At 46.0% G+C, this 26,206-nt stretch overlaps 1 long non-coding RNA gene and 4 pseudogenes across 1 annotated transcript in view; 4 read left to right on the plus strand and 1 right to left on the minus strand.

Annotated features, from left to right (window-relative positions):
* Window positions 1-8,272: 8,272 nt before the first annotated feature.
* LOC143959189 (5S ribosomal RNA) lies at window positions 8,273-8,391 on the plus strand (annotated as a pseudogene).
* A 287-nt stretch (window positions 8,392-8,678) lies between these two features.
* LOC143959130 (5S ribosomal RNA) lies at window positions 8,679-8,797 on the plus strand (annotated as a pseudogene).
* A 775-nt stretch (window positions 8,798-9,572) lies between these two features.
* Window positions 9,573-9,691, plus strand: LOC143959221 (5S ribosomal RNA; annotated as a pseudogene).
* A 1,694-nt stretch (window positions 9,692-11,385) lies between these two features.
* LOC143959204 (5S ribosomal RNA) lies at window positions 11,386-11,504 on the plus strand (annotated as a pseudogene).
* Window positions 11,505-22,488: 10,984 nt separating this feature from the next.
* LOC143959121 (uncharacterized) overlaps window positions 22,489-26,206 on the minus strand; it is a 51,291-nt gene continuing 47,573 nt past the window's right edge. Inside the window, exon 3 of the long non-coding RNA XR_013270184.1 lies at window positions 22,489-22,978. This is a non-coding gene — a long non-coding RNA (uncharacterized LOC143959121). The remainder of the gene's footprint in view (window positions 22,979-26,206) is intronic.

The raw sequence follows: 26,206 nt of genomic DNA on the forward strand, positions 1-26,206 counted from the left end.
ACATTGCCCCCAGCACATAGAATTGCATCTCCCCAGCACATAGAATCACATCTCCCCCAGCAAATCGAATCGCAACTCCCCCAGCACATTGAATCACCCCCAGCACAACGCATCGCCCAAAGCACATTGCATCGCCCAAAGCACATTGCATCACCCCCAACACATCGAATCGCATCAGCACATCGAATCGCTTCACCCCAACACCTCGAATCCCATCGCCCAAACGCAGAACATCGAATCGCCCCCAGCACATCACATCGAATCGCATCACCCCAGCACATCGCATCGCCCCCAGCACATGTCATCACATCGAATTGCATCTCCCCCCAGCACATCGAATCGCATCTCCCCAGCACATCGAATCACCCCCAGCGCATCGCATCTCCCAAAGTACATTGCATCACCCGCAACACATCGAATCGCATCGCCCCCAGCACATCAAATCGAATCGCATCGCCCCAGCACATCACATTGCTCCCAGCACATAGAATCGCATCTCCCCCAGCACATCGAATCGCTTCACCCCCAGCACATCGAATTGCATCTCCCCCAGCACATCGAATCACATCTCCCCAGCACATCGAATCACCCCCAGCACATCGCAACGCCCATAGCACATTGCATCACCCCCAACACATCGAATTGCATCAGCACATCGAATCGCTTCACCCCAACACCTAGAATCCCATCGCCCAATCGCATCACATATCCCCAGAACATCGAATCGCCCCCAGCACATCACATCGCATCGCCCCCAGCACATCGCAGCACATCGCATCACATCGAATCGCATCAGCACATCGAATCGCTTCGCCCCAACACATTGAATCCCATCGCCCAATCACATCTCCCCAGAACATCGAATCGCCCCAAAGCCCATTGCATCACCCACAACACCTTACATCAGAGTCCCACTTTATAGCAGAGTATCGCCCCCTTGCATCAGAGTGTGGCAGAGTGCCCCCTTCCACATACACTATATTGTCAAAAGTATTGGGACACCTGCCTTTACACACGAACACACATAAACTTTAATGGAATATCAGTCTTCATCCATAGGGTTCAATATTTAGTTGCCACACTCTTTGCAGTTATAACAGCTTCAACTATTCTGGGAAGGCTGTCTACAAGGTTTAGGAGTGTGTCTATGGGAATATTTGACCATTCTTCCAATAGTACATTTGTGAGGTCAGGCACTGATGTTGGACGAGAAAGGCCCATCTCGCAGCCTTCACTCTATTTCACCCCAAAGGTGTTCTATTGGGTTGAGGTCAGGACTCTGCATTCCAGTCACGTTCCTCCACGCAACGCATCGAAACGCATCACCCAAGCACATCGCATCGCCCCAGCACATCGAATCGCATCTCCCCAGAACATCGAATCGCATAACCCCCAGCACATTGCATCACCCCAGCACATTGCATCACCCCAGCACATCGAATCGCCCCAGCACATCACATTGGCCCCAGCACATCGAATCGCATCTCCCCAGCACATCGCATCGCCCAAAGAACATTGCATCACCCCCAAAACATCGAATCGCATCAGCACATCGAATCCCATCGCCCAATCGCATCGCATCTCCCCAGAACATCAACTCTCCCCAAAGCACATCGCATCGCCCACAGCACATCACATTGAATCACATCGTCCCAGCACATCGCAGGGCCCCCAGCATATCACATCACATTGCCCCCAGCACATAGAATCGCATCTCCCCCAGCACATAGAATCGCATCTCCCCCGGCACATCGAATCGCAACTCCCCCAGCACATTAAATCACCCCCAGCACAACGCATTGCCCAAAGCACATTGCATCGCCCAAAGCACATTGCATCACCCCCAACACATCGAATCGTATCAGCACATCGAATCGCTTCACCCCAACACCTCGAATCCCTTCGCCCAATCGCATCACATCTCCCCAGAACATAGAATCGCCCCCAGCACATCACATCGAATCGCATCACCCCAGCACATCGCATCGCCCCCCAGCACATGGCATCACATCGAATTGCATCTCCCCCAGCATATCGAATCGCATCTCCCCCAGCACATCGAATCACATCTCCCCAGCACATCGAATCACCCCCAGCGCATCGCATCTCCCAAAGTACATTGCATCACCCGCAACACATCGAATCACATCGCCCCAGCACATTGCATCACTTTGCTCCCAGGACATAGAATCGCATCTCCCCATCGCAACTCCCAAAGCACATCGCATCTCCCAAAGCACATTGCATCACCCCAGCATATCGAATCGCATCAGCACATTGAATGGCATCGGCACATCGAATCGCTTCCGGGAGGCGATGATGTATTACCAGTCCCCATGATGTGACAGTCCAGTCACGTCCAATACGAACGCAACTACCTATCATCCGATAGTAAGGTAAAATGTTGAACATAATCTCTTTTAACACTTACGGCTTAAATCACCCTGTGGAAAGAACTGCTCTATGGAAGGAAGCTCTGAAACTGCAGGCTGATATTTTATGCATCCAGGAGTCCCATCTGCTACCATCTGATCAGTTTCGATTAAAACATCCCAGATATCCCCAAATCTTTTTTGCTTCTGCTGCACAAAAAACCAGAGGAGTTGCCATCGCCATTAGAGATACTGTTTCTTTTAAAGAACTGGAGACAATCCCGGATAAGGAAGGGAGGTAGGGAGGTATTTGGTAGGAAGGGAGGTATTTGATCTTAATAGGAGATATAAATAACAAAACCTACACGATCGTTTGTCTCTATGCTCCAAACTCCCACCAGATGTGTTTCCTAAAATGGCTATTAAAGAGCATATCCACTGTTAAGAAAGGGCCCTTGGTGGTTTTTGGAGATTTCAATCTTACCGCAGACTATGCAATCGACACTACCACTAAGTCCAGACGCCCTTTGTCTTCCCTACAAACGCTCTTTCATTCGGAAGAGCTCTACGACGCCTGGAGGTGTCAGCACCCAGGAGAAAGGGACTTTTCATTCCACATAATGCCAGACATAATTCCTACTCTCGTATTGACATGATTTTAGTAGATAGAGTTTTATTGCAACAGCTGTCCTCCTCCACCATCCACGACATCTCATGGTCTGACCATGCTACAGTGTCAGTCGCGGTGGCGGAGGGGGAACGCTTATTTGGGAGATTTTGTGTGGAGGGCCAATTCTAATCTGCTCAGTGTACCCGAACATGCGACCTTCATATCAAACAAATTAAAGGAATATTTTGAAATTAATTCATCCTCAGTCTCTGACCCGTCAGTTCTGTGGTGTGCCCATAAGGCATACATAAGGGGCATAATGATACAACTAAATTCGAGAATTAATAAACAAAAAAATAAACAACTAGATCTCCTATTACAAGAGATTAAATCACTTGAAATCCAGAATAAGGTCGCACCCATGGTTTCTCTGGCAGATAAATTGACCAAACTTCGTTGTGATCTTAGATGTATGCTTTTAGAACGCTATGATAAATATATCGCAGCTATTAAGGTTTAATCATTATGCTCTGGGCAATAGAGCAAGTAAATTACTGGCCTATATTTTAAAAGAACACAGAGCCCGTACCAGAATCCCTTATATTAAATGCTCTGTGGGCAACGGCAGGATCATTGATCCTAAGGGTATTGCTGATGCCTTCGCTAATTATTATTCTACCCTGTACAACCTCCAGCAGGATGGAAACACCTATCAACCCTCAGAATCAGACATATAAGGTTTTTTGGAGGAGATAGCTCTCCCGGCCCTTTCCCGGGAACAACTACAATCTTTAAATGCACCAATCTCACCACTAGAAATACAGAAAGCAATCCACTCTCAACCGATTGGCAAATCCCCAGGCCCAGATGGGCTACCCAATGATTATTACAAAACATTTGCCTCCACTCTAGTGTCTCCTCTAAAAGATACATTTACTCATGCAATACAGACATTTTCGTTCCCCCCCTGAAATGCTTAAAGCATACATTGTCACTATACCCAAACCGGGGAAAAGCCCTGATGAACCCACCAATTTCCGTCCGATTTCTCTTTTAAATACAGATGTTAAATTATACGCTAAAATAATTGCCCAGAGACTAGCCCAGCTTATTCCTCTTTTAAAATTTAATCCTGACCAATCGGGTTTCACACCTGGTAGGCAGCCATCGGACGCAACTCGCAGGGTGGTGGATATCCTCCACTGTAAAAATTCCTGTCGGACGCCTTCTCTGCTCCTATCTTTGGATGTGGAGAAGGCGTTTGACAGGATACACTGGGAATACATGGTCCATACCCTTAAAAAGTTTGGCCTTGGGGGACCTATATTGTCAGCCATATTAGCCTTATACTCCTCACCTTCCGCACAAGTATACACATCCAATACACTATCGCGATCCTTTACAATCTCCAACGGGACTAGACAGGGGTGCCCCCTCTCCCCTTTTATTTCCAACCTTCTTATGGAGCCCCTAGCGGAAAAAATTAGATCCCACCCAAATATCACAGGTTTCTCTTTCCCCAATCATACTCATAAAATAAACGTATTTGCCGACGATGTTATTTTATTCCTAACCTCCCCGTCACATTCCTTAATCAATGCCCACATAGTCCTTAACGAATTTCGTAAAATCTCCTATTATAAAGTTAATTTCACCAAATCACTAACTCTCCCTATACATGTCCCACCTGCTCTTCAAAATCGACTACAACTCCAATTCCCCTACTCATGGACTGCAGAACAAATAACTTATCTTGGCCTCCAAATTACCAAAGACCCCTCTAAATTAGCAGATACTAACTATCATGCCCTTATAAAGAAATTAACCTTACAAACCGCTCGACTTGCCAAATCCGAATTAACATGGTCTGGACGCCTAGCGTCTTTTAAGATGTTACTTCTTCCCCAAATCTTATACATCTTCCGCACCCTCCCAATACCCCTCAAGACCACCCATTTAAAAGCACTAGATTCCATACTGACAAAATATATCTAACTAAAAAAAAAACTGAGATGTACCACAGTCATATTAGCTAAACAAAGAGGGGCAGGGGGTATGGGGTTCCCAGTCCTGCTGGACTACTACCGTGCATCTCTGCTCACTCAACTTAGAACATGGTTCCTATGTGGAGCGGACATTCCGTGGTGCAAACTAGAACAGACCCTAAGCCCCACCAGAGATCTTTCTCACCTTCTTTTACTTGATAGTTGGAGCCATGTTCCTTTACAAAACTTACCCATGACCCTCCGGGCCTCATGAAAAGCTTGGAGGGATCTATGTGGTGCCTTAACCCCGTCGGATAAACAAATAGAAATACCAATACCCCTGGTTACAATTGAAGGTGCTATTCCAAACAGACTTATTAATTGGACGTCCAGGGGGATTACCCAGTTAAGTGATATGTTCCATAACGACTTCCTAAAAACATTCCCACAGCGGCAAGAACAATACGGTCTTCCAAGTAATGAAACGTTACACATATGATCAGATCTCCCATCTCTTAAAACCGTTAGGGGTTCATCATTTATATATTCAAGAAGCTGCTTGGAAATTTTTCACAGTCTCTGCTGCTACCCCAAAAGGGATCTCCATTTTTTTACACGCTTTTTCAACGCAAAACCACCTTTATTAAATCAGTACCATTTCAGAAATGGGAGACAGAAATGCAGACCACATTCACATCTCAACAATGGCAAAAAGCCCTAAACACTGTGTATAAATCATCAAAGTGTGTGAATCACTGGGAATTGACTCACAAAATCACATTGAGATGGTACTTGACTCCATACCGTCTTCATACGTTTTTTCCAGGTCATTCCTCTTTATGCTGGAGGGGATGTGGAGAGGTGAGTAACGTTATGCACATCATGTGGACCTGTAAACATATAACTAGTTTTTGGAATGCTGTGTTTCGATTAATTTCCTCTATTACCGGGTTGATTACATATCCAAAGAACAGCTTGGCTCTATTTAATCTGGGAATTGAGGTATTTCCGCCAGATTTTCGCACGGTGGTTACACATATACTGATTGCGGCTAGATTACTTATTACTAGGAAGTGGAAAAGTGATGTTCCCAAAAACATTTCGGACATATATCCTATCATACAAACACACTACAAATGGGGAAGCCTTATGGGCTGTAAAATCAGGTTCCAAGAGACAGATTGATGGTAGGTGGAAATGCTGGCTGGAAAAATTTCCACAGTAGTCGTGAGATTATACTAGTAAATACTGAAGTTTGCCCAAAAGGGTGAGTCCATTACTTTCAAGAGATAAGGCAGGAAGTTATTTATGCTGTACCATAGCGGATATATACCTATAGGTCCATACTGGAGGTCCAAATTGGTAATATAATACTCTTCAGATTATATTTTGTTAGAGGATTTATTGCCAGACCACTTAAATCCCGGTCTTGGTTTTTCTCAGTTCTCTTTTTCTTTTTCTATGGTCTTCTTTTTCTTTCACCTTTTCTATATATCTGCTTTCCTAACTTAGAGGCGTATATATCCTTTTACGTGTAAAGGAAAGTCTGCAACTGTTAAGTACTACATTAATCACCTGTAAAAAATTTTAATCAATGCTGTTGACTATTGATCCAAATGTTCCATGTGTGATATATGTATACTGGCTCAAGATTTACTGCTGATTATTGATACTATCATGACATTATGGAATTTTATACACCTATAACGACCTCTTGTAACAAATATGTATGGAAATTTATACTTCTGTTATGTTCTGAAAATATTTCTAATAAAAACTAAACTGAAAAAAAAAAAAGAGGGTTGAAGGTGCCCAAAGAGATTGCCTATGGCCACATCACCCTGAAAGCGCACCATGTCATCTGATCTCGGAGACTAAGCAGTGGCGGTCCTGGTTAGTACTTGGATGGGAGACCACCTGGGAATACCAGGTGCTCTAGGAATTTTTTTTTTTTTTTTGCCGTTGACTTGTTTTTACTTTGTTTTCCATGGTGGCAGTCTTGGCGTTTGTCAAGAGGGTTGAGGGTGCCCAAAGAGATTGTCTATGGACTCATCACCCTGAAAGCGTCTGATCTCAGAGGCTAAGCAGATTCAGGACTTGTTAGTACCTGGATGGCAGACCGCCTGGGAATACCAGGTGCCATATGCTTCTTTTTTTTTTTGGCATTAGTTTGTTTTTTTCCCTTGTTTACCAAGGTGACCATCTTGACGTTTTTCAAGAGAGTTCAGGGTGCCCAAAGCTATTGCCTAAGGCCACATCTCCCTTAAAGCAACCGATCTTGTCTGATCTCGGAGGCTTAGCAGGGTCAGGCCTGGTTAGAACCTGGGTGGGAGACCCCCAGGAATACCATGTGCAGTAGGTTTCTTTTTTTTTTTGGCGTTGACTTGTTTTTTTCCTTTGTTTCCCAAGGTGACCATCTTGGCGTTTGTCAAGAGGGTTGAGGGTGCAGAAAGAGATTTCTTACAGCCACATCACCCTGAAAGTGCTCGATCTTGTCTGATCTCGGAGGCTGAGCAGCGTCTGAAATGGTTAGTAACAAACGGGAGACCTCCTGGGAATACCCAGTGCCACGGGCTTCTTTTTGTTTTTTGTTTTTTTTTTGGCGTTGACTTGGCGTTGAGGTGACCATCTTGGCGCTTGTCAAGAGGGTTGAGGGTGCCCAAAGAGATTGCCTATGGCCACGACACCCTGAAATCAACCGATCTTGTTTGATCTCAGAGGCTAAGCAGGGTCGGGCCTGGTTAGATCTGGATAGGAGACCCCCAGGAATACCATGTGCCGTAGGTTTGGCATCAACTTGTTTTTTTCCCTGGTTTCCCAAGGTGACCACTGTAGCGTTTGTCAAGAGGGCTGAGGCTGTCCAAAAAGATTGCCTATGGGCACATGACCCTGAAAGAACCTGATCTCAAAGGCTAAGCAGGGTTGGGCCTGGTTAGTAGCTGGATGGGAGACTGCCTGGGAATACCCATTGCCACATGCTTCTTTTTTTTTTTCTTTTTTTTGGCGTTGACTTGTTATTTCCCTTGTTTCCCAAGGTGACCATCTTGGCATTTTGTCAAGAGGGTTGAGCATGCGCAAAGTGGTTGCCTAAGACCACATCACCCTGAAAGCGACAAATCTCGTCTTATCTCAGAGGCTAAGCAGCATCGGGCCTGATTTATACCTAGTTGGGAGACCGCCTGGGAATACCAGGTGCCGTAAATATTATTATTATTTTTTTTTGGTGTTGACTTGTTTTTTTCTCTCGTTTCCCAAGGTGACAATGTTGGTGTTTGTCAAGAGGGTTGAGGGTGCCCAAAGCAATTGCCTATGGGCACATCACCCTGAAAACACCCCATCTCATCCGATCTCGGAGGTTATGCAGGGTCGAGCCTGGTTAGTACCTGGATGGGAGACCGCCTGGGAATACCAGGTGCCGTAGGTTTATTTTTTTGGTGTTGACTTGTTTTTTTCCCTTGTTTCCCAAGGTGACAATCTTGGCATTTGTCAAGAGGGTTGAGGGTGCCCAAAGAGATTGTCTACGGGCACATCACCCTAAAAGCGCCCCATCTCACCGCATATCTGAGGAGAAGTAGGGGCGGGCCGGGTTAGTACGCAGATGGGAGAGCGCCTGGGAATACTAGGTGATGTAGGTTTCTTTTCTTTTTTTCTCTTTTTACCCATGGATACCATCTTGGCATTTGTCAAGAGGGTTGAAGTTGCACAAAGATTGCCTACGGCCACATCACCCTGAAAGCGCACCATCTCATCTGATCTCGGAGACTAAGCAGTGGTGGGCCTGGTTAGTACTTGGATGGGAGACCGCCTGGGAATATCAGGTGCTATAGGCTTCTTTTTTTTTTCTTTTTGGCATTGACTTGTTTTTTTCCCTTGTTTCTCAAGGTGACCAGCTTGGCGTTTGTCAAAAAGGGTTGAGGATACCCAAAGAGATTGCATACAGCCATATCACTGTGAAAGCGCCCAATCTCATCTGATCTCGGAGGCTAAGCATGGTCGAGCCTAGTGATCATCTTTGCGTTTGTCAAGAGGGATGAGGTTGCCTATAGAGATTGCCCATGGGTAGGGTCGGGCCTGGTAAGTACCTGGATGGGAGATCACCTAGGAATACAAGGTGCTGTAGGCTTCCTTTTTTTTTCATTTGGGCGTTGACTTGTTTTTTCCCTTGTTTCCCCAAAGTGCATTTTGGCATTTGTCAAGGGGGTTGACGGTGCCCAAAAAGATTGGCTACGGCCACATCACCTTGAAAGCGCCCCATCTTGTCTCACCTCAGAGGCTAAGCAGGGGCTGAGCCTGGTTAATACCTGGATGGCAGACCGCCTGGGAATACCAGGTGCCGTAGGCTTATTTTTTTTTGCGTTTACTTGTTTTTTTCCCTTGTTTCCCAAGGTGACTATATTGGCGTTTGTCAAGATGGTTGAGGGTGTCTGAAGAAATTGACTATGGCCACATCACCCTCAAAGTGACTAATCTCGGAGGCTAAGCATGGTCAGGCCTGGTTAGTACCCGGATGAGAGACTGCCTGGGAATACCAGGTGCCATAGGCTTCTCTTTTTTTTCTTTTTTTGGCTTTTTTTTTCAAGAGGGTTCAGGGTGCCCAAAGCGATTGCCCATGGCCACATCTCCCTGAAAGCAACTAATCTCATCTGATCTCGGATGCTTAGCAGGGTTGGGCCTGGTTAGAACCTGGATGGGAGACCCCCTAGGAATACCAAGTGCTGTAGGTTTCTTTTTTTTTGTTGTTGACTTGTTTTTTTCCCTTGTTTCCTAAGGTGACCATCTTGGCGTTTGTCAAGAGGGTTGAGGGTGCCGAAAGACATTGCCTATGGGAACATGACCCTGAAAGCGCCTGATCTCGGAGGCTTAGCAGGGTCGGGCTTGGCTAGAACCTGGATGGGGAGACCCCCTGGGATTATCAAGTGCCGTAGGTTTCTTTTTTTTTTTTTCTTTGGCGACGATTAGTTTTTTTCACTTGTTTCCCAAGGTGACCATCTTGGAGTTTCTCAAGAGGGTTGAGGGTGCCGAAAGAGATTTAATACGGCCACATCACCCTGAAAGTGCCTGATCTTGTCTGATCTCGGAGGCTGAGCAGCGTCTGCCCTGGTTAGTAGACATGGACGCCGTCGATAAATTCATTTCGTTCTGTTCCATTTTGATTCGTAATAAAATTAATTCGTACTTCGTATTTCGTGCCCGAAATTCCGTTCTGTTTCGTACGAAATACGAATTGTCGTTAACGTGTACGAACGTTCTTTACGATAAATTTAAAGGCAAAAACATTGCTCATTATGCTTATTATGACTTGCAGAAGACTTCTGTGATAGAAGTCAATGTAAGTTGCCTGAAGACATCAGTGAAGGACGTTCATCCTCTCTGGGCAGGCTGCCAAGAAAAGAACAAAATGATACAATGTTTCTTCTTCAATGGGCTGAACTCCATGTGTAGAAGTTCTCAGTTTAACCATTTAAAGACTAAATCTTTTCTGACACTTGTTGCTTACAAGTAAAAATCCAGTAGGTCTTTCAAACGCAAGTTAGCCCTTTTTTTTTTTCAGTCGACCTCTAGGGAGCAGTGACATTAGTAGCGTGACATACAGCAATGACACCTGCACCGTGATAGAGTGATCTGACAACAGCACCGTGATAGAGAGCACTGACATCAGCAGCGTGACATACAGCAATGACACCTGCACCGTGATAGAGAGCACTGACAGCAGTGTGACATACAGCAATGACACCTGCACCATGATAAAGGGCTAATTTGCATTTGAAAGACCTCTGCACAAATACCACGTCACAAAATATTGCAACAACCGCTATTTTATTACCTAGGGTCTCTGCTAAAAAAAAAATATATAATTTTTGGGGCTTCTGAGTGATTTTCTAGCAGAAAATACTGGATTTTTACTTGTAAGCAACAAGTGTCAGAAAAGATTTAGTCTTTAAATGGTTAAACTGAAAACTTCTACACACGGAGTTCAGCCCATTGAAGAAGAAACATTGTATCATTTTGTTCTTTTCTTGGCAGCCTGCCCAGAGAGGTTGAAAGTCCTTCACTGATGTCTTCAGGCAATTTACATTGACTTCTATCACAGAAGTCTTCTGCAAGTCATGATAAGCATAATGATTGAGATCCGGAATTCGTAAACAAAAGTTCGTATTCCGTACAGAATTCGGACGCACGGCAATTTGTATTTCGGATCCTCCCGAACGTACAAATTTTGAGAAATTCGTACGAATTTGCGATTCGTACGAAACGAAGCGCACATGTCTACTAGTTAGTAACAAATGTGAGACATCCTGGCAATAACCAGTCCCATTTGCTTCTTTTTTTTTTTGGGCGTTGACTTGTTTTTTCCCCTACTTTCCCTAGGTGACCATCTTGGTGCTTGTCAAGAGGGTTGAGAGTGCCCAAAGGTATTGCTTATGGCCACGACACCCTGAAAGCAACCAATCTCGTTTAATCTCAGAGGCTAAGCAGGGTCGGGCCTGGTTAGTACCTGGATGGGAGACCGTCTGGGAATACAAGGTGCTGTAGGCTTTTTTTTTTTTTTTAGAGTTGACCTGTTTTTTATTTCTGGTTTCCCAAGATGACCTTCTTGGCATTTCTCAAGAGGGTTTTGGGTGCCAGAAGAGATTGCCTCTGGCCATTCCACTCTGAAAGCACCCAAGCTCACCTGGCCTTGAAGGCTAAGCAGAGATGGGCCTGTTTAGTACCTAGATGGGAGACCGCCTTTTTTTGTGGTTCCCCAAGGTGACCATCTTGGCATTTCTCAAGAGGGTATTCCCAGGCGGTCTCCCATCTAGGTACTAATCAGGCCCGTCCCTGCTTAGTATCAGATGCTTTCAGGGTGATGTTGCCATAGGCACTCACTTTTGGCACCCTCAACCCTCTTAACACCAAGATGGTCACCTTGGGAAACAAGGGAAAAAAAGAAGTCAACTATGCCATATTAGCACCTAAAGAAATGAGATAGGCAGTCATAAACTAAAAGATGCGTAAATTCCAGAAAATGTACCATCGTTTTCAGATGCTATAACATTTGCGCAAACCAATAAATATACGCTTATTAACATTACCAAAGACATGTGGCTGAATAAATTTTGACCTTAAAGTATGAATAAAATTGAGTTTATTGGATTTTTCTTTTAACAAAAAGCAGAAAATATAAATTTCTTTCAATATTTTAGATTTTTCCGTTTATATCGCAAAAAAAATAAAAAATTGCAGAGGCAATCAAATACCTTCAAAATAAAGCTCTATTTGTGGGAAAAAAGGATGACCTACGTGACCCACACTGACCTACCCGACACACGCTGACCTACCTGACATACATACACTGACCTACCTGACATACATACACTGACCTACGTGACCCACACTGACCTACCCGACATACATACACTGACCTACCTGACCCACACGACACACTCTGACCTACCTGACATACATATACTGACCTACACGACACACACTGACATACACTGACCTACCTGACACACACTGACCTGGTACCTGACATACAAACTTGATTGACCTACCTGACCAGGAGGAGATAGACTTCATTTGTTCAGGTACTACAGCAGCAGCTCATCCGTGGTGCTGGTGTGCAAGGCAGCCAGAGGAGAGCCGCCCACCCAAGTGGGTATTGATGTGGTGCGGCCGCCGCATTGTCATTTCTGCTGCCTTCTTCCTGCTCCAGGACAGCGAGCTGGGAGAGGACTAAGATTGGAGGAGTGTAGGCTAAGGGAGCCGCTGCGAATGCTGCTCAGGGTGGCGACGTCATCCCTTTCTCTCCCTCCTGGGCTCTACACTCCACGCTACCATAACAGCTGCGGGACAATCCAGACCAGAAGTCGTAGGCCAGGCCCCATGAGCACTAGCGCGGAGGAGGAGGAAGTGCAATCCTCCTCTGCTTTGAATGTTGGGCAGTGTGGGCACAGTGGGCAGTGATGTTAATGGTTGCTAGCCGCCAGGCGGCTATAGCAATCAGTGACCAAGAGTAAAGTCGGGTGGAAGCGGGGCAGAGCTAAAGCTGGAGCCAACCATGGCTCAGTCTGCCCCTGTTCCCTGCATTCTGGACCGAGACTCAAGACTCTGGGCTATTGGTCCCAGACTATGGCCACCCCCTAAAGACGCCTCTGTTTGTCCCCAAAGTAGGGACGTACATCAGAATGCAATGGTCGGCAAGTGGTTAAAGCGAAGCAGTGCCGAATTGCAAAAAGTGCTCTGGTCTTTGGCCAGCCAAATGGTCCGGCGCTGAAGTGATTAAATGCCCAAAATGGTCCTTGGTGACTAAAAAAGGCACACTCCGAGGACCTTTTTGGCATTCAAAGGTCAGGTGACCAGGGGCGGACTGACAACTAATGGGGCCCCCAGGCAATAGAAGCTCATGGGGCCCCCTTGGGCGCCACACCTGCACAGGCAGACACGGGGGGAGCACACAGGGGGGAAACTGGAGGAAGAATGCACACGCTCACACAGGGACACACACACACACAGGGGGAACCACTTACACACACACGGGGACACACACAGGGGAAGACACACACACACAGGGGGAGACACTCGCACACAGGGGGAGAGACACAGGGCAAGAAACACACACACACACACACACACACACACACACACAGGGGGACACACACAGGGACACACACACACCACACACTCACACGGGGGGCACGCACACTCACACGGGGGGGACACACAATCACATGGTGGGACACACAATCACTCACACAGACACACACATTTATACAGGGGGAAACACACACACAGGGGGGAAGACTCTCTCACACACACACACACAGGGGGAGACACACAAGGGGAGGCACACACACACACACAGGGGGACACATTCTCTCAAACAGGGGGACACACACACGGGGACACACACACACACCACACACAGGGACACACACACACACACACAGAGGGGGGATACACTCACACACACACAGGGGGACACGCACACTCACACAGGGGGAGACACACACAGGTGGACAGGGACACACACACACGGGGACACAAACACAGGGGGACACACACACACGGGGGACACTGTGGGTTGGGGGGGATCCGGGGCCCCATGCATTCTGTACCGCCGCCTCCCATCACTTGTGGCAGGCCCAGGCTTCACTTACCGAATGCCGATAATAACGGCGCAGCTCCCCGCCGGCCCCTCCACTCTTCTGCTGTGCCCGTATCACATGCCGCGATCATGCCAATTACAATACTGCTAACGGCGCACTGCTCCCCGCTGGCCCCTCCTCCCCTCCCGTCCGTCCCAGGTGCTTGTACGGTATGCGTTGTGACATCACCTGGGACGGACGGGAGGGAAGGAGGGGGGCGGCGGGGAGCAGCGCACCGTTAGAAGTACCGTTAGCAGTACTGTAATCGGCATGATCACGGCATGTGATACGGCACAGCCACTTCAAGTGGCCTCTCATGTGGCCGAGACCGGGCCGGGCCCCTAATGACCTCGGGCGGCACCCGAGTGACCGACTGGTCCGTCCGCCCCTGTCGGTGACCAAAAACAGCTGGGTGTGCTGTTTTTTTTCACTGGGGCCCATTTTTGGCCTCCAAGGATAATATTTAGCCTAGAAGGGCCAGGCTTTTTTTGATCACTGAGGACCATTTTTGGTATTCAATGTTTGGTTGTTTGTATTGCACAGTGACCTTTCTGTAACCTCTAGCCTCCCTCTGCTGTGATTTATTACAATGCACAGTAGGTAAAAGTACCTTTGCCGGGTTAGCCCCCCCCATATCAATATTTAAAAAAAATCGTATTCAGTTTGTTAGATCTTTTTTAGATCAGGTTAGATCAACTGTTTGCGTTAGTTCTCACACAGAAGAAGCAATATTAACAGTTATTTGCAGGGGGGCTAACCCGTCATCAGCCCGCCTTATCAAATTTTCTGGCCAAAAATCATTCAGGCTGATAAATATATTTGTTAGATCCGCTAAGATCAAGTGGTTTTAATGTTAGATCTCACATAATTAGAGACTTATTAAGAGATTAATGAGAGGGGCTGCCCCCTCCCCTTATCTCCTTTCCCATCAAAATAGAGATATTATGGACGGATTAGCCCCCCACATGCAATTTTGGCCAGAAAAAAAATATTTGTTAGATCCGGTAAGATCAAGTGGTTTTGACGTTGGATCTCACATAATTAGAAACTTATTAAGTGAATAATGAGGGGGTTGCCCCCCTCATTTAATTTTCTGGCCAAAAACCATTCTGGCTAATATTATTTGAAGAAAAGGGGAAATTGAAAAAAAGGGGGACTGGAGGGTAACCAACCCCCGGGACTTTTACAACGGCACCAAATATATTCAATCCATAAATAAAATCATTGAAGTTTTTATTTTAGTGTACAAAAAGCATTTATCAAACAATTACATCCATTTCCATATAAAATAAAAGATGCGGGTATACAAAAGTTGGTATATAAGCCTACAAGGCTCCATAAGTTACCACATTTATATACGATTTAAACTGCATTGTCTCTTTCCTACATGTTTCGCTCTTCTGAGCTTCCTCAGGACAATTGCAGAATACGGCAATCAGTAGAAAACTGAAATTATACAAACAGATCATTTGTTTAGAGATACAAATACATAGATAGTTCTGTACACACACAACCCCGAGGGGTACAAGAGGTGTTTTGCCCACATAGGCTGACACATCTACATTGAGTAGATCTGGTGGTAGGATTCATTCATGTCCAGCATATTGGTTGGAGAGGAATGAAGCCCCCACCCTTAGAGTATTAAAACACAGAGCATAGTTTGCATATCAATATTCAGTAACCTATTAGTTCTCCAAAAGGGAACAACCAGACCATACCATATGGATGGTGTCCCAAGATTGAATACATAAGGTATAAAATATAGTTCTCCTCTATGGAGATTGCAGATAGGGTCAAAATAAAGATAAGAATGAAAATAAAATAAAATGTGTGAAGAATACAAATACAATGAAAAAGGTGAAAAATAAAAGTAAAAAATATTGTAATGAAAATAAAAAAATATATAACAAATGAGAACAAGAAAAGCATCTTACCCAATATGTCTGGTAAATTAATACAAATTGTCTATCGTAGTTTTCAAATGTTCTATGCATCTATTAGTACTTAAGTGAGGACAAACTTTTTTGTCATCAAGCATGCGGACCGTGGCGAGGGCACCCACCGAGGACCCCCCAATTGCTCCCCCCCAGGGATCTGCAGAAGCACGAGAAACATATATATAATATAATATATGTAGACCACTTCAATGAAGTGTCAAAAATGGCACAATAAACACTATAGAACATACCTGGTGGAGCCAAGGAAATGGCTGAACTAGAACCAGTTAGGCATACCCAGTACCTACGAACCCTATGTGTTGTCAGATAGAGATTAAACAAGGTATAAATTCTGAACACAAGAGATCTCTCTGTGCTGTTTTCTGAAAGAAAAGAAGAAAAGCCATGTCCCCATCAGTGTTGTATAAACATCTCAAGAATATAGAATGCGTGACTCTAGACTTGGACTTCCGGATCATCCGTCTAGTCCCATCAGAGCCATTCCATTCCTACCTGTTGAATATAGTGGTATGATACAGTCAAAAAGGTTTAAGTGCTTTTTCATACGTGCAGCAGCTCCACATGTCGGCTTCCATCGCTTGCTTGGATGACACTGACCGGGACCCGCATTATAACTCGTGCTTCCAGCCCGGCGGCATCTGACATCACCGCCGGGCTGCGGGCACACCTACTGGGAGGATCTCCTCCGTGCGTGTCTAGATGGCGAGTGCGCATGCGCAAAGGACGTAATTTACGTCCATATAGCGCGTCGGCCATGTTGGATTCTGGCTAAAAGTCAGGAGATTTACAAGCGATCTCCTTCGTGCGCGTCTAGATGGCAGATGCGCATGCGCGAAGGACGTGATTTACGTCCGTATAGCGCGTCGGCCATGTTGGATTCTGGCCAGAGTCAGGAAATTTGCCAGTGATGATCCATCTGTGCCAGTACTCTGATAGAGACCTGACATTCGGTCAGAGACAGGCAGCCATGATGGCTAAGGGCAATATGCCCTGATCTTACTCTCGGATAAATCAAAGTGCAAATACACAGAGATGAAAATGGGCCGACATAAATGTCAATCACCATACATCCCTGATTTCAAAGATGGAAAAAAGAATTGTTTGCAACAGACAAGCAAAAAAAGAGAGAAGGGGACCTCACATTTAGAAACGGGGCGGGCCGATCGAACCCCCAACTGGTTGGAAAAGGTTGTAGGTCAGACCCGCCCCGGGGTGCCCGTACAGACCCAGGAAGGGCAAGGAGCACTCGGAGGGTCCCCCTCAGGTATGGAGCCCCCTCCCAATCCGCGAGCCATCAGACATCCACGCCAATATATTGCCTATTTGACAAAATACAATCATTTATTATTACAATATACCAGGGGGTAAAAAAAAAAAAAAAAAAAAAAAAAAGTTATTTAAAGAAAAGGTTCGAAACTGATTGCATCATTAAGTCCCGGGGATCGGGTAGCCTCCAAATTAAATATCCATCGAGTCTCTCGTTGTAAAAGAGTATGATTATAATCCCCCCCTCTATCTCCCGGGGGAACATATTCCAAAGGAAAGAAGTGCATGAGACCATCGTTGAACTGATGATATAAACCAAAATGTCGGCTGATTGGAGTTTCCATCTTCTTCCCCCGCACCAGGGACACATGGTCCCTGATGCGGTGGAAGAAGGGACGCTTTGTCTTCCCAACATAGAAAGCATTGCATTGACAAACCATAATGTACACCACCCCCACTGATTGACAGGTCACAGCAAATTTGGGTTCAAATAAACGACCATTTGGCAGACATATGGATCTCGATGCATGTAAATATCTGCAAAAACCACATTTGTGGCACGGGGTACATCCTGTTTGTTTAGGACCCACCTTTACGGGGAGGGGAGAAATGACTTTGTACTAGAGAATCCTTCAAAGATCGTGATCTCCTATACGTGATACCCGGATATTCCGGGAGATGTTTTGCTAAGAGGAGATCCCCCTTCAAGAGATACCAGTATCTCTGAAGGATTCCTTTAATTTGCAAATGTTGTTCTTTGAATGTGGTGATGAATCTAACCTCTTCATTCCTCCCCCCTTTACTATAGAAGTATGGGGAATAATAATGGATGCTGCCCTCCGAGTTGCAGAGGGTCTCATTATTCTTGCTGGGGATATGAATGTGGTGCTCTCACCTGATGCTGACAGATTTGGAATGGCGCCTAAGCATGGCTCCCCGCTGGCTCAGTGTATTGGGTCATATAACCTGGTGGAGGCCTGGAGGTGGAAAAACCCACATGTTAGAGCTTACTCCTGTCACTCCACCATGTTTAATACTCTTTCTAGGATTGATTTATGTTTTGTGTCCAATGAATTATTGCCGAGAGTGCTGGAGGCCCAATATCTGCCTCGTGCTGTCTCGGATCACTCCCCACTTCTGGTCACCTTTGACATGGAGAGACCGAGAGGGTACGTGGTGTGGAGGTTGAGCCCATTGTGGCTCAAGGAGGAAAGTTTTGAGAGGTCTACGCAGTCGTCTATTGGTGACTTCTGGGTGGACAACCGGGCAGGGGCCCCTGTCGGAGTCACCTGGGATGCGTTTAAGGCCACACTTAGGGGCTCAGTAGCCCGTTGTTATTAAACAACTTAGATCGGATAGGCAGTAGAAACTCCTGGAGGCAGAAAGGAAAGTGACAGATGCAGAGGTGGAATACATAGCAAACCCCAATTCAGATACATATAGAGGTTGGAGGGAAGGGGTGCGCCACTTAGATCTTGTATTAGTAGAAAAGACCCGGAAACATTTTTTTATACCAGGCGCAGCGCATATTTGAATTTGGTAATAAGAATAGTAGGCTGTTGGCATACCTGGCCCACTCACAGCAAACCCCAGCTTTCCGTGGCAGGCAATCTCATTGGAGAAAACAGCTTTGCCGATGCGACCCAGATTTGGGAAAAAACACAACGATGTTTACTCCAATGGTTGCACCCTTTAAAACAGAGCATGTGTTCTGCTATGCGATTCTTTAAAGCAACGTACCAACGCTATTTAAAAAAATCTGACCTTTGAATGAACATCTACATTTACAAGGAATTCTAAATACATAAATAAAACAGGGCATACCCTGTATGAGGTGGCTGTGCAGTGCAAGGGTGCTTTCCGTGGCAGGCCATCTCATTGGAGAAAACAGTTTTGCCATTGCGACCCAGATTTGGGAGATACCGCAACGATGTTTACGCCAATGGTCACACCCTTTAAAACAGAGCACATATTCTGCTATGCAATTGTTTGAAGCAATGTATCGACGCTTTTTCAAAAATCAGGCCTTTGAAGTCACATCTACATATATTTACAAGTACTTGCAAATAAATAAACCATAACTGTGCAGTGCAAGGGTGATGGCCATGTCCGGCAATCTCATTGGCGAAAATGGTTTTGCCATCATGACCCTGATTTTGTAAATGATGTAAACGTTTACTCCAAGGAATGCACCTTTAAAACAGAGCAAGTATTCTGCTATGTCACCATTTGAAGGAACACATTGATGCTATTTAACCACTTGCTTACTGGGCACTTAAAGAGGAAGTAAACCCTGATGAGTTTACTTCCACTTTCATTCCCTGTAAAGGCAAAGCATAATGGACTACTATGCATCACATAGTAGTCCATTATGTGTCACTTACCTGACACAGGAGCCAGCAAAGTCACCGCTGTCCCCTGTAGTTCCAAGCGTCCATCTTCTTGGTGGGTCTCGCTGCTCCGGCACTGTGATTCGCTGGAGCAGCGATGTCGTCACTGCTGCACATGTGCACGGGAGCTGAGACTCTCGGCATTGCCATCATCGACGATACCCCGCTCAGTGCACCGCTGTCTACGGCGCATGCGCCGTAGATAGCGGTGCCCGTCTTCGGGCAAATATCTCCTAAACCGTATAGGTTTGGGAGATATTTCTTGGACCTACAGGTAAGCCTTAATCTAGGCTTACCTGTAGGTCAAAGTAGTTTGTAAGGGTTTACAACCACTTTAAAAACACTTCCTGCCCAGACCAATTTTCAGCTTTCGGTGCTCTCACACTTTGAATGACAATTACTCAGTCATGCAACACTGTACCCAAATTAATTTTTTGTCCTTTTTTTTTCCCACGAATAGAGCTTTCTTTTGGTGGTATTTGATCACCTCTGGGGTTTTTATTTTTTGCGCTATAAATGAAAAAAGACCGAAAATTTTGAAAAAAACGCATATTTCTTTGTTTCTGTGACAGAATTATACAAATTATTAATTTTTCTTCATAAATTTTGGCCACAATTTATACTGCTATATATCTTTGGTAAAAATAACCCAAATTAGTGGATATTATTTGGTCTTTGTGAAAGTTAGAGAGTCTACAAGCTGTGGTGCGAATCACACAAAATTGATCACATCTGATGTACTGGTGGCCTATCTCGCTTCTTGTGACCCGAACAGGTCAGGAAAGTACAAATACCCCCCAAATGACCCCTTTTTGGAAAGTAGACATTCCAAGGTATTTAGTAAGAGGCATGGTGAGCTTTTTGATGTCATTTTTTTCCCACTATTCTTTGCAAAATTACTCCACAAAATTGTCATTGTAATAGGTTATTTCTCCAACATGGCATGTGTATACTACAAATGACACACCCAAAAAAATTCTGCTACTCCTGAGTATTACATTACCACATGTGTGGGACTTTTTCACAGATAGAGAGGCCCAACATGCAGGGAGCGCCATCACGTGTTCTAGGAGCATAAATTACACATCTAACTTGTTGACTACTTATTACACTTTTGAATGCCCTGGAGCACCAGGACAATGACACGTGGCACTGATGACAGATGGCACTAATATGTGCCACCGATGACAGATGGCACAAATGTGGCACCGATGACAGATGGCACTAATATGTGGCACCGATGACAGATGGCACAAATGTGGCACCGATGACAGATGGCACAAATGTGGCACCGATGACAGATGGCACAAATGTGGCACCGATGACAGATGGCACAAATGTGGCACCGATGACAGATGGCACAAATGTGGCACCGATGACAGATGGCACAAATGTGGCACAGATGACGCATGGCACTGATAAGTGGCGTTGATGACACGTGACACTGACAGGTGGCACTGACAGATGGCATTAATACGTGGCACTGATGAGATTGCACTGATGACAGATGGAACTGGGGACAAATGGCACTGACAACATGTGGCACTGGGGACAGATAGCACTAACAGGTGGCACTGGGGCAGGATGGCACTTTAAATTTTATTTTTATTTTTTTAACAATGACGGCCGCTGCAACCATTCATCTCTCCCTTCTCACACTCTGTCTGTGTGAGGAGGGAGAGCGGCGCTGAGAGATCTCATATGTTTACATATGAGATCATCTCCAATTGGACACGCCGATCGCGATGTAAACGGCCGCTGTGATTGGCAGTTTACAGCGATCTGTGTTTGCCTGTCCCCGGGTGACACGGCAAACACAGAACTTCCAATGCGCGCCCGCGGCGGCGCGCATTGCCGAAGTAAACAGGACGTCCAGGGATGGCCATCCGGAATGAAAGCGCCTGCTCTACGGCCGTCATTCGGCTATAGGGCGGGCGCGAAGAGGTTAAAAAAATCTGGGATGCGATGCACATATATATTTTTACAAGTACTTATAAATAAAAATAAAACATGGGATCCCATGGATGAGGTTGCGGCTTTAAACGTCAGGCAATCTCATTAAAAAAAAAAAAAGTTAATTTTTCTTCAAATACCGCAACAATGTTTACTCCAATGGTCACTACATTTAAAACAGAGCACGTGTTCGCTATGCGATCGTTTGAAGGAACGCATCAACGCTATTGCAAAAAAAAAACATGGGTTGTGCTCAACCTCTATCTATAGCTAGAGATACGAGTAATTAGAAAAAAATAAATCATGGGATCACGTGTATGAGCTAGCTTTACAATGCAAGTGTGCTTTACAGGTCAGGCAATCTCATTGGAGAAACCGGTTCATGCCAAGATACACATTGATGGAGGATCAAAGATGTGTGATTTGATGGAAAATAAATGTCATACACATACAGTAGGATGAGTGTTTGTTGGGTGAAGGGGGCCAGAGCATAAAGAGGCTGTGAGGAAAAGGAGGGCCAGGAGTGTTGGGGCTATGATGTGAAGGAAGGTTCAAGGACAGCGATGTTGCAGGGGAAAGTGTGAAATTAAGGGGGGATCGTGACATCCAGGGTCTGGTACTTACCTGCGATCCCATACCTCAGTTGTGGCACAGAGAGTGTTCTGCGTGTCCAGCATGGCAATTACCAAAGAGCTTTAGGAACTTATGAGTAAACCGTATATTGGAAATACAATTCAATACAGGAGACATGAGGGTAGCCTGCTCATTAGAGCTTACAATCTCTAAAACAGATAAAATAAAAACAATTGATTTTTTTTATAACTTAATTAAGATTTATTTATTTTTGTTGTTTTTCAGATCAGTGCTTAAGGAAGCTCACCACATGAATTTTAGAATCAAAATTACACAGAGGGAAGTAAATATTACAAGTAACACTACAAGCTCAGAATACATCAAGATGGAAGAAACGTCATGTTATAGATGGTGCAAAAAGTAATCTTTCTCCCCCTGCCCACCATGTCTCTCCTCTCCCTCCCCACATAACTAGAGTATGTAAATACAATTAAACTCTGTATTAACAGGTGTGCTCTCTTCTTGCCTTTCAGTGTCCTTTATTTAAAAAAAAAAAAAAAAATGCAGGTTTATTTCCTTTTTAGTTTTTTTTTTTTGGATGGAGGCATGGGTCCCGTGACATTCAGCTTGGTATTCTTCAACCACGCTCATAGGATGCTCTTGCGGTTTGTTCTATTTCTCATTTTCTCACATGCAGATCCCTCTGTTGTTTGTGTAATTACATCCCATCAAGTTGATTCCTTACAAAAGAAATAGAGAGTAAACAGGTGAATGCAAGTTCAAAGATGCCTTACCGATTTGTGAACATTAATTATTGGGAGTAACATCCCCTAGAGCAGGCATGGCTAAATGATGGACCCAGTCACTGTCCTATTTGCATACTCACAGGGTGATCGTGCGGATGGGAATATGGTTGAAACAGCACCACATCACAAAATGAATTACAACATTGATTTGCTTTTTTGGAACCCTATGGACTTTATAGGCACGAAAATACAGTGATATATCTTTAAGAAAAGATATGATTTTTATACTTACCATAAAATCCTTTTCTCTGCAGTTCACCACCTGACACAGCTGCTCTTAGACCACTGGGACATCCCCAAGCAGTGCCAAAATGAGGGGTGGCAAAACAGCATAAAAACTACACCCACTAGTATAAAACTTTAACCACAAAAAACGACATTGTGAGTGTGACCAAAACTTTTTTTACCCACCAAAAAGGCAGGATGCTCCTCAACTAAGGCACTACCACCAAACTGCACCAGAACTGCGGTAACAAATGCAACAGTGCATTACTTAAAAAGGTACTGCGTTTTTACCAAAAAACAAGGAAAAAAAAACGTAAGTGCAATTGTACAGCCGCCTGCAAAACTTTGCGGCCAAAATGGGCATCGGCCCCATGCACCGACGTCGACCTTGTAGAATTTTGAAACTGTCGCTCAGGGGGTGACTTGGTCGCCTGTTCACAGACGCTTGATGTCGGAAGGCCAAAGTCGTTCCGATTGCCTTGTGGAGTGAGCCGTGACCAGAAAGGGGGGCACCTGCCTCTTCAAAGCATAGGCCTGTACTACAATCTGTCTGATCCCCCCCTGGAAATGGTGGCCGACGAGACCGCCGTGCTTTTTTTTTTTTTCAAACAGCCACCGAAAAACAAACAAGGAGTCTGACTTCTGAAAGGGAGGTGTAGCAGACAAATACACCCTCAGAGCCTTAACCACGTCCAGGGCATGAAGAGCCACCTCCTTAGAATGTGTCGACTTAGCACACAGAGATGGTAAGACAATGTCTTCGTTGATGCTTTTCTGCCAAAACCACCTTCGGCAGAAAAGACTGTTGGACACAACATCACCTTATCCTTGTGGATCACCAGATAGGGCGACTTGCAAGACCAGGCCGCCGGGTACAAAACCCTCCTGGCCGAAAGTAATGGCCGCTAGAAAGACCACTTTCTGGGAAAGAGTCAACAGAGGGATCTCTGATATTTTCAAATGGCGGTTTTTTCAAGCACCGATAACGCCAGGTTCAGATCCCACGGGGGTAACGGCCCACGCACGGAGGAACTACATTTTGGACAGCTTGAACAAAAAGTGCTCGCTGGAAAAAAAAAAAAAAAAAAAAAAGACAGCCAACGCTGATATTTGTCCTTTAACCACTTGCCGACCGCCGCACGACGATATACGTCGGCAGAATGGCACGGGCAGGCATATGGGCGTATATATAAGTCCCTGCCTGCCCGCGGGTGGGGGGCCCGATCGGGCCCCCCCCCGGTGCCTGCGGCGGTCGGCATTTCTTCGAGAGCGATCCGGGATGAGGGGGCGGCCATTCATTCATGGCCACCCCCTCGCGATCGCTCTCGACGAATGGAAATCCCCCGTGACATCACTTCCTCTCCTGTAATGTAAACACAGGAGAGGAAGTGATGTATTCTCTCCTCCGTGTCGGTATTTTCCGTTCCGACACGGAGGAGAGCGGATCGGTGAGTTGCACCAACACTCTACACACACAGTAGAACATGCCAGGCACACTCACACCCCCCCTTTACCCCCCGATCACCCCCCCAATTACCCCTGCCCCCCAGTCACAGTGACACCAATGTCATTTTTTTTTTTTTTTTGCATTGGTGTCATTTGTGACTGTAATAACTGTTAGGGCAGTTAGAGTTAGCCCCCTTTAGTTCTAATGTACCCCCCTAACCCCCCCAATAAAGGTTTAACCCCGTGATCACCCCCCGTCGCCAGTGTCACTAAGGCTGGGTTCACATTGCAGCGGTTTATGAGAACGAATGTGATTCGCACCGCACTGCAGTGCAAATCACATCCGATCTCTGTGCGATTCGAGTTCAGCCATTCGCCGCACCCGCCACACCCGCCGCAAATTCGCACGGGACCCTTTTTTTGGCCCGCAGCAGAATCGGATCGCATGGGTGTTCACACCATGCGATCCGAGTTTGCAGATCGCACTGCGATATGCGAACTGATCTGGGGGTGTCAGTAACATTTCACTGACACTCCCAGCAGTTCGCATAGGGCAGTGTGAACTGCCGCCGGGAGGCATGCGATGCGGGAACCCGCCGCGGATTCGCCGCGTTTCCGCATCGCTCCAGTGTGAACCCAGCCTAATAAGCGATCATTTTTCTGATCGCCGTATTAGTGTCACAGGTGACGCTAGTTAGGCAGGTAGGTATTTAGGTTCGCCGCAGCTTTTTATAGCGCCAGGGACCCCCATATACTACCGCATAAAGCCCCCTGATTGCCCCCTAGTTAACCCTTTCACCAGTGATCACCATATAACTGTTACAGGTGACGCTGGTTGGTTAGTTATTTTTTTATAGTTTCAGGGCACCCGCCATTTATTACCTAATAAAGGTTTAACCCCCTGATCACCCGGCGGGTGTCATTTGTGACTAATAACTGTTAGGGCAGTTAGGGTTAGCCCCCTTTAGTTCTAAGGTACCCCCCTAACCCCCCCAATAAAGGTTTAACCCCGTGATCACCCCCCGTCGCCAGTGTCACTAAGGCTGGGTTCAGATTGCAGCGGTTTGAGAACGGATGTGATTCGCACCGCACTGCAGTGCAAATCACATCCGATCTCTGTGCGATTCGAGTTCAGCCATTCGCCGCACCCGCCGCACCCGCCACACCCGCCGCACCCGCCGCAAATTCGCACGGGACCCTTTTTTTGGCCCGCAGCAGAATCGGATCGCATGGGTGTTCACACCATGCGATCCGAGTTTGCAGATCGCACTGCGATATGCGAACTGATCTGGGGGTGTCAGTAACATTTCACTGACACTCCCAGCAGTTCGCATAGGGCAGTGTGAACTGCCGCCGGGAGGCATGCGATGCGGGAACCCGCCGCGCATTCGTGGCGTTCCCGCATCGCTCCAGTGTGAACCCAGCCTAATAAGCGATCGTTTTTCTGATCGCTGTATTAGTGTCACAGGTGACGCTAGTTAGGCAGGTAGG

This window comes from Lithobates pipiens, unplaced genomic scaffold (assembly GCF_037356315.1).
Source record: "Lithobates pipiens isolate NorthernLeopardFrog02 unplaced genomic scaffold, aLitPip1_a1.2 Scaffold_67, whole genome shotgun sequence".
NCBI lineage: Eukaryota > Metazoa > Chordata > Amphibia > Anura > Ranidae > Lithobates > Lithobates pipiens.